The sequence below is a fragment of the Alligator mississippiensis genome, chromosome 1, assembly GCF_030867095.1.
Source record: "Alligator mississippiensis isolate rAllMis1 chromosome 1, rAllMis1, whole genome shotgun sequence".
NCBI classification, from domain to species: Eukaryota; Metazoa; Chordata; order Crocodylia; family Alligatoridae; genus Alligator; species Alligator mississippiensis.
Window position 1 is genome coordinate 329,394,365 of NC_081824.1, and position 8,961 is coordinate 329,403,325.

Consider the following 8,961-nt stretch of genomic DNA (forward strand, 5'->3'; position numbering starts at 1 on the left):
GCCGTCACATTTTCCCCCTTCTTCACTAGGGAAAAATCCCGAAAGGACTACATAGGCACCTAATTGCAGGAGAGCGTTTTGGCCTGAATCTCAGGCTCATGTTAGTGTTCTAGTCCAAGTCTCACGCTGTTGTCCATTTCCTGGTTTAGGCATGTCCCTCAATATTCTAGCTGTTGTGAATCCCATTCCTAGGAGCCTGCCTTTCCTCAGGGATTATACAAGGAATTCAAGAACTGAGTACTTAGTTCTTGAAACTTAGATGTGGCAATACTAAGTATCAGCACACTGGAATATTTTTGTGGCTCTGGACCCAAGCTCCCTGTGGGAATGCTCATGGTAAACTCATGCCATGCAAAGTCAGGTTCAAAATTTCTTTCCATAGCACTTCTGTAACATTTGCGAAAACTTTAAATATCTCAAAGTCTCAGTGAATAATTCTGTAAACAGAATCAATTAAACTATATCTGATAGGAATGGAACATAAGTACAAATACAAGCAGCACAAAAACAATGGAAACAGAATATTTTGCCTTGGAAGCCTATTGTATAATGCTAATTTTAATTCTCATAAAGGCCTTTTGGTCATTGCTTTGTTGAAGTTTATCTCTGAGAACCAAGAACAAAATGTATTTTCTTTCCTAGAACACAATGTGTATGTGAATTTCAAGCCATCCTACCATGTGGTATTTTTGCTGAGTAGAATAACCTGTTTTTATGGATAGGCCCTATCCATCACGGAATAACTGCATTTTTAAACCAGTATAAAACTGCAGTAATGGAGCTATGAATCATCTCTACAATATTTTAAACTCTGTTCCCCTTATGTTAATTCCTCACAATAATTTTATTTGAACTTCTTCCTGTTATTATCTTCTACTGTAGACCAGTTAACTCAGTTGTTGTTAGACTTGCAGTTTAAGATTTTGCCCTATTTATTTTTCCTAGACACATATAATGTGCTTGAATTCTTTTATTATTTCTCCTTTCTGTGTTTTAGCTTCAGATGTGTCATATCTTTCAAATAACACTGTTCAAATAATCAATCATCATTTATCTATTTGATTTAAGAGACATTGAAATAAACTATTAACAAATCAATTTTATTTTTGCTTGTAAATTTTATCTAGTCTGCTGGATTTCATCTAAGCTCAGCCCTTACAAAATATGGTTTTATATGTTATACGGGCTAGGGTTATCTTGTCATCACTTTTAATGATAGTCAAGCAAACTGCAGTAAATTGTTGCAAGTACCTGGAAACATACTGACTATGTAGGTGCCAGACATGTCTGTAGACTGGCAAACACTGCAAGTGCCATAAATTTTATTCAGGTTAGTTTAATATGTGACCTAGATTGCAGATCAAACTGTTTCCTGTTCATCTGGAAAAGAGGAGACATGGATGAACAACAGAAGCAATTAGATAGCCTTGTATGCAGACAGCAATATAAACTCTTGTGCCTGGATAATATAAAAAAAAATGTGCTTCACGTTACTTAAAGAATCTTTATAAGTTTGGTTTCCCAGTAACTTCTAATGCACACTCAGTCCTTTCATCCCTTCTCAGGATGTGTCATGTTGTCAATTTATGTTAGTTACATACAATTTAAAATAAGAAAAAAGCTTTAATTTTAGGATTTTATGATAACAGGTATCCAAAACACTTTGGGAATCAAGGAACCATAAGTGTGCACGTTGCAGGGTAATTCCACACTTCATCTTATGATGATCTCACTTCCTGAAATTCAAGCTGTGTGCAAAAAAAATTAAAAAATAAAAGCACATTTCAGTTCTAGGAACTACTAACCTTTTTTTCCCTCATTCTCTTTTAGAGTCTTTTGAAGCTCTTTTGGATGCAGTTAGTTGGTATAATTTTGGTCATCACTGTCAATATTTATTAAAGAAGTTTGTCTCCAAATCTTAGTTCATCTCTAAAGTGCTAAAGTAATTCCTTACTCAGAACCTTAAGTAAATTAGTTGTGAAACAAAATTAAAATGCAAAAGTCAAATGGTGAACTTACTACAGTTCCAATGCAATCTGAAATCCATTCCAGTAGTAGTTACCAATAACACTGCATATGGAACTAGTGGAGCATACCATGAATACATTTTGTTGCATTATGGATAAATCAGATCACAAAGGAGTCAAAACAATTGCCTTTGAAAGTGAAAGTATTACAATATTTTTCAGTCTACATTAGTAGCGTAGTGGCTTTACCAGAGAGGAGGAGGGTGAGGGTGAGGGAAAGAAGACAGATCCTATGACTTCATCTGTGACTTCATTACAACCAGGCTTTCAGTTTTGATCTCAAAGACAGACTACTACTGTGTTATTCTGAAAAGACCAAGGGGTTAAGCTGTAGAACAATAAAGCATGTTTATTCGGAGAGCAGTACCTTGCCTATAGTTCTGCTGTTCCCTTCTGCAATCCTGGGGCAAATGCAACAACTTATACATAACACTCTTAAAGGTATCCACACATCTTCCCCCTTTACATGTAACATATCCCCATATGTTACTAATAGTGACAGTTTAGTTCAACCCACAGTTAAAGCACATTTTAACAGGTCTCTATGGCCACGCCCAGACTCGCATGGATGCTTGGTTCCCTAAAGACAAAAATTAGCAGCGGCTTACCTTGTGCCACTGCTAGTTGTCCCCGAGAAATGCCTGTGCCATGCAGCATGCAGCAAGTTACCCCAGGTGGGATAGGGAAGGCTGCAGCCAGCACTAGGCTGGCCCCAGCAGTCTTACTTGGGATCCTGGGGGGGTCCCCAGGGCTGCAGCATCAACAGTCCTGCTGTGTTGAGCCTGGCCGGCAGCAGAGCATAGCTCTGGCTTTGGGTTGCACATGCTACTGTTGTGTGCACCATTCCACTTTTTTCCATAGTTTTTTTTGACCCCTGGATATCGGGTCAAAAAAGCCTCATGTGCTGCTCCCTTGCAGCATGGAGAACAACTGAACTTGCAGTTCTTGTTTGATTTACTTGTTCAGATGTCTCTACTTCTGTGTCATTTTCAATCTCCTCTGTCATTTCTTGCTGCTTTGACGTTAACTCTATTTCCTTTGGTGAACCTTCTAATGCTGCTTCTTTTCTCCTCTTTACAAGCTGCAAGTGTTGTCTGGTCCTTCTTAACAACTGTCTTTCCAGTGTGACTATAGGATATGGGAGCTACTTGTTTGCTTTTTGTTTCCTTGTTTGTCCATCTGAAACAAGCACCATATCTTTATTGTTCAATTCTGGTAGCTCCCTAGAACCCCTGTCATAGTACCATTTTTGTTTAAGTTTATTGAATTTTTAAAAATATTTGCATGTCTTGCTTTTCATTCTGATGAGCATCATCCACAAGATTTGGCAGCCTGGTTTTGAGTTTCCTGTTAAACAGCATTTCTGCTGGGGACAATCCATGTTTCATGGGTGTTGCCCTGTAACTTAAGAGTGACAGGTAAACATCAGTATGTGAATCTGTAGCTTTTTAAAATAGTTTATTCACTATTTGTACTCCATTTTTCAAGAGACCATTGGATTGTGGGTATTTGGGACTTGAAGTATTGTGACCAAATCCATATTTGTTTGCAAACTCTTTAAACTCAAGACAGTTGAATTGAGGTCCATTGTTTGTTCTCACAATTTGTGGAATCCCATGTCTAGCAAAAATCAATTTGATGCGAGTTTTGACCAGGGATCCTGGTTTTCTCTGATTAAAAAAAAAATCCCCAATTTTCAGGATAAAAAAGTAACTGAAAACCTACATTTTTCCATGATCAAAATGAAACACCACTATATGTATGTATATGTATTAGTGGCATTTAATTTTAATCACAGAAAAATGTGGATTTTGAGTTACATTTTTTTAACTTGAAAATTGGAGGGGTTTTTTTTAATCAGAGAAAACCAGGATCCCTATTTATGACATGGTTTTCTGTTGTGCTTTTGAGCAATGCAATTTCAGGATAGTGAGACTATTAATCCAGCACTAATACATATTTTTTCCTGCATGTATGAATAAATCAATCGCCACTTGATACCACAGAGCTACAGTGTCCTCCATGACCATCATGGGCTCTTTTCTTTGTTCTGATCTGTATTTTAGGCATGTAGAAGAAGTTGTAAAGGTTTGTACAATGTAATTATTTATGCCGGACCAATATAGAGCACCCCTTGCTCTCCTTTTGTATTTTTCAATGCCTAGATGCCCATCATGTATTCTGTTTACTGTGTCTGTCTTTAGCACTGCTGAAACAACAAGTTGTGAGCCTTTGAACAAAATGCCATCCAGTACTGACAGCTCTTCCTTGAACTGAGAATAGGGGCTAGGTATCTGTTTTCCAGGTCAAGCAGCACAAATAGCTGTTATCACTTTTTGCAGTGTGGTGCCCTGAGCAGTAGTGTCTGCAATTACATTTTATCTGTGACAGAACTCACTCTTTTAATTAGATTAATATGTATTATGTCTGAGTCTGGAATCCTGTCATGTTCCATTCTGTTATATGCCCTAGACAACGTATCTGCAATTAGTAGATATTTTCTGGCCATGTATTGTATGTCTAGATCAGAGGTTCTCAAACTGTGGCCCATGGACCACCACTGGTCTGCAAACTCCATTCAGGTGATCCACAGAAAGGAGACCTAAGGCTAAAGCTGACAAACATTACACCTGACTTCCCAGAACTTTGCTCAAAAAAACAGGCACATCCATCACATTAGAATGATAAGAATACTGATATTAAAATATGAGTTGTGTGCCTTGATTTGTAGGCAAAAAAAAGTTGATTAAGTCGTCTGCTGAGACCCTCAGCAATTTTCAAGTTGTCAGCAAAAAAAAAAGTTTGAGAACCACTGGTCTAGATCATACATTTGCAGTTGAAAGAAAAGTCTGTGTAAACTGGGTATCATGTCTGATAACCCCTTTCTTTGCTATAGTTACCAAAGGTTTATGAGCAGTTTCAACTATGACAGGCTTTCCATTGATGAATATATGAAATTTCTTACAGACATATACCAGAGCTAAACTTTCTCTCTCAATTTGTGCATATAGACACACTGACTTAGAGAGTGCCCAAGTTGCATATGGCACTGGTCTCCAGCTGTCCCCATATTTTTGAAGCTAAGCTGCTCCAATGCCTTCTTTAGAAGCATTTCTTGACAATTTAATGGGCATCTAGGGTCATCGTATATTAGAATCAGAGATTTCATTATTTTTTCCTTCAAGTTTTTAAGTTCAGCTTCATCTTCACATTCCTGTATCCACTGAGCATTCTTTTATAAAAGTGATCTAAGGTGTTTGATCTGCTCTGCTAAGTTAGGTAGATATTTCCCTACGAAATTGATACTTCCAAGTAATCTCTGCACTCTGTCTTTATTTGTAGGGGGTGGCATGTTTGTAATGGCTTTAACTCTTGCAGGATCAATTTACATCCCTTTCTCAGAGAGCTTTTCTCCCAGATATGTTTTTTCTTTGACCCTGATTTCGCATTTTTGTTTGTTCAGTTTCAAACCTGCTCTGTAAGCTCTTTCTATTGCCTTTCTTAGCCTCAAGTCATGTTCTTCCATAGTATTTCCCCAAATGAATACACCATCAATATAAACCATCATTCCATCAAGACCTTCAAAAATTTGTTTTGCCTTTCTGTGAAATACTTCAGATGCAGAACACAATCCAAAGGAAGCCTACGAAAGCAACACCTTCCAAAGGAGATATTGAAGGTACATAATCTAGTGATATTCTTTTCTAGGGGAACTTGCCAAAACCTGTAAGAGGCATCCAGAGTGGAGAAATATTTAGCTTCTGCCACATTGCCAAAACCTCTTCCCTGGTGAAAATGGGAAAATGCTTCCTTTTGATGTTCATGTTCATTTGCTTAGGATCCAGACACAAGTCACAAGGATCCATTTTTTTCTATTATGACCAGTGAATAAATTCAAGCAGTTGGTTGTTCTACTTTTTCTGTTATGTTCATGTTAACTGATCTATCTAATTCCTTTTTCAGTTTCTCCCTTAGTACAAGGGGAACATTTCTTGGAGCATGTATGGTGGGAGTATTTGGTCCTCTTAATTCTATCTTGTACTCAGTTAACAGTTTCCCTATACCTTGAAAAAACATTGTAAAACTCCTCTTTTATGTTCTTGCTTTCTAGTCCTTCAATGGCATCCATTCTCTTAATCAAATTTAGGGTTTTACATGTTTGCAACCCAATAAGTGTCACTAGTTTTCCTGGGACTGTTACTAACGGAATTTTTACTATATTACCCTTGTGTTTAACATGCAGTGCACAAACACCCTTGGTTGAAATCAGGTTTCCATGATATGCCCTAAGTCTCACTCTCTTATTCTTATAGTACACAGGTTTAGTTTTCATTTTTTAAATAATGTATTCTGGTATTACATTGACCTGTGCCCTGAATTTAATTTAAGTTACCATTATTCCATTGGTGTCCAGGGTGATTGTCCAATCCTCAGAAGAATAACTTCTTGCATTGTACCAATGAGGAATTCTTCCTTTTCCTCATTGCAGAAAGCATGCACCTGCTGTTTCCTGTGTGTTGCATCCTACTCCTTTCTGCAAACTCTTGCAAAGTGATTGAATCTTTTGCATTTGTTGCAGCACAGTGCATGGGTTTATAGTAACCCCCCACAGCTTCTGCAGCTGAGCATTTTCTTCAAGCAATTCTCTTTGGCCTCCACTTGCCTGCTTCTTAGTGAGGTCCTCCTTTCTGTATTCTTTGTGTGTTGCCTTAGGTTTTTATGGTCTCATAATCCTGTTTAGTTCAGCTTATTCTGATTCTTCCTTCAGCTTCTGAACCCTGGCATTTGTTATCTCAGCCACTTGGCACATTCTAACTGCCTTTTCCAAATTAAGCTCAGAATCCTCTAGCAGTCTCTTGCTGCAGAGAGGAGGATGTGGACCAGTGGCTTGAAGTTGCAGGGACTGTTTTAGACTAAATAACATAAAAATATTCTTCATTGTTAAAATTGTAAAGCCATGGAATAGGCTGCCTAGAGAAGTTGTGGACTCCCTGTCATTGGAGGTGGTCAAGAAGAGGTTGGACAGTCACGGGTCAGGGATGATCTAGGCATACCTATGCCTATGTTCTTCCATGGGTATTCCCCATGTTTCTAGGCTTTGCTGTTTGCCCCCACTCCTTTTCTGCTATATGTTGCAGGGTGTTTTTAAGCCTTCTCAGAGGCATTGAGGGCTAGCTACAGCCAAGGCTTGGGACTTTGACTGGGCTGTTCCAACGCTCCTGCTGGGAGCAAATTCAGAGTTTCCTAGCTAGAGGATCTTGTCCCTTTACTCAGGGTCAGACTGATTGCCATATTTGGTATCAGGAAGAAATTTTTCCTTATGGTCAGATTGGTATGGACTGTGGGAGTTTTTGCCTTTCTCTGTAGCAGGGGGCATCTTGGGACCTCTTGAGCATATATTGACACTATTCTATGGAAACAGGATGCTGTCTGCCACTGTTCTCCGGCTTTACCTAAGGCAGATTAAGGTGTTAGGTCTATGTTGTCTCAGGGTTGAGGGTAGTCCTATATAGAGTTTAGATTATAGTTGAAATGGGATGATTTATATATGGATGATTCTATCTCAGGCAAAGTTGAACTAGATGACCTCTGGGGACCCTTCCAGTTCCACTTCTCTATGAGTCTATGACTCTTAGTTATGTATGAATGAATCTGATATAAAATCATGTGAAAATGGGAATCAGAGTGATTTTCTTATAACATTAGACAAAGATCACTTTTTAGATTAAGGGAACATTATTATACCTTAAACTACTCTGACTTTCTTCTTGGTTGTAGAGCTCACCAGATCATCCTCCTCTGCCTCTCATGCCCGCTGCCTCATGTTCCCCTCTCCTGCTAAACAAGCCATTCTAGCCTGGGGCAGATGGCATCTCAGATGCAGCTTCTACCCTGAGCCTGGAGCCAGAGCCAGAAGCTGAGCTGCTTCCTGAAGTAGACCAGTACTCAAATCTAAAATGAGGCTCCCCCCCCCCCCCAAATACTTATTTTCAATATACTACACACTTTAATTATAGGAAAACTTGTAATCCCATTGAGAAGTATTCTGTTTCTAAGAAAAGGCTATTGTTCCATCACCAGTGTTCAGGTGTAGCATTACTTTTCAAGGGGCTATTTCTTTGGATTTGTTGGAGTTGCATACAAAGGTGTTTCAGGTATGGCTCCAGATTCCTAAAATCTGGTTGTCCCCCATTATCATCAGTTAAACTGGTTGCAGAGGGATGATGAAATGTGTAAACTCCTAGATTTGTCCTGTCAGATACTGCTACTTTTATATCCACTGATTAGTTCTGTGCTACATGAATAGTGCCTATTAACATCTGTCTTTCTAAAAACAGAGGGGAAATTCTGACCCTTGGTTTTTTTAGATTTACAGAATATCTACATACTCTCTGGGAAGTTGGGAGTGGGGGATAAGGGATGCTTTTACCATTGCTTCTGTTGCAAATTAGTTTACATTTAGTGTGATTATCATATATTTACAATTTTACATCTTAAATCTGTAAATACTGTTGTCCTATTATTTTCCAGTCTTAAGATATCTTTGGAAATATGCTTTCCCTTATAGAAAATGGAATAAGTATGCTTATTTCTAGAGAAATTACACACTTGGAAATAAGTATTTTATATCCATTGCAGCAGATTGTACCTGCTGCTTTTAAAGAAAAGTACCCCATTAATTTAAGAGTGTTATAGGAAGGATTTGGATTAAGATGACATTGATAGCCAAATAAAGTACTTTGCAATCAGTGCAAAACTCTTACACAACTCATTTCTGAATTATGAAAAAACTGCTAGTTAGATTTATATGACATTTATATGACATTTTGAATTCCTTAAAACAAGCCTTATTCTGCTGCCCTAACTCAACACTAAGTTGTACTTTACTCTTTAAATTGTCCCCCAAACATACAATATTGTCTGCATCCGGCCT